Here is a 1,068-nt window from a genome sequence, read left to right as displayed (position 1 = left end):
TTAATGTACCGCCTTCTAGCCTCATCATCTGTCACATCAGCTGGGTATCCGCTCGCCTCCTGCTTCCCCTTGAGAAACGTGCTAATGTAGCCTCTAAACAGAGAGGAGCTCTGTCCTTTGAAATGCCACACTTCCTGAATTTCACAAAGCCTGTATCCTTTCTCCAGAGCTTTCACAAACTCCAGGGTGACCCACACACCTGACAGCGCCCTCTCTTTCTCAGAGTGCGGGCATGGCCTGCTCTGCAGATTCACCTCAGCACAGGATTTACAAAGTGTGAACACAAGTCTCCCTCTGCTGGTTCTGTAGGGTAACATAGGGAAAAACAAACCTCTGGGTGGATATCCTTTAGCCTTAATGAAGCCGAAATAAGACTGGTCAGTCTGAAAATCCCTAAATATAATCTCAGGGTGACCCATTGGGTACGGACATGTGTAATTTACATAGGGATACAATGATGTGAAATCGACATAAATAATCTTTTCATTTTCAGCAGCTGAATATCTCAGATAAACAGGGGTAACTCGGCCACCGTACAAAGCATCTCGCGGTGACAACGGCTCTGGGGCTCTATAGCGCCACAGGAAAGCTTTCACACTCTCGCGAGATTTTTTCATCTCAGTCCATCTATGTTCCTCCATTACCACGAGATTCAGGCCGTTAACGGTCTGCAGTTTAGCCAGCCTATCCCTAGTCTCTTGATGCATCTGCTCGAAGGTTTTTCCTGTTAAAGGATGGATTCCGTGGCCCGGAAAACAGCTAAGACAGCCGTGGTAAAAACAGCCCAGGAATTCAAAAGCTGTCTCTTGACCATTCAGCTCACAGTACCCATCCACACGCCACACGCCAAAGCGTTTCTCCCCGTGATTTAAGGCATGCTGGATGAAAACACCCTCTGTAGCCATAACCCACTCGAGCCATTGGATGCTGGCATTTGAATATTTCTTAACGCGGTACCAGTAGTCGTACGGGCACGGTATGGCTAATGTTTTTACCTGCAAAAAGTATGTTCTAAACACAGCCATACAAGCCGAGGCTATCGTGGATCGTTTAAAAAGATCTCGCTTT

The sequence above is a fragment of the Monopterus albus genome, unplaced genomic scaffold (assembly GCF_001952655.1).
Source record: "Monopterus albus unplaced genomic scaffold, M_albus_1.0 scaffold23.1, whole genome shotgun sequence".
Taxonomy (NCBI): domain Eukaryota; kingdom Metazoa; phylum Chordata; class Actinopteri; order Synbranchiformes; family Synbranchidae; genus Monopterus; species Monopterus albus.
This window is presented reverse-complemented; position numbering follows the sequence as displayed.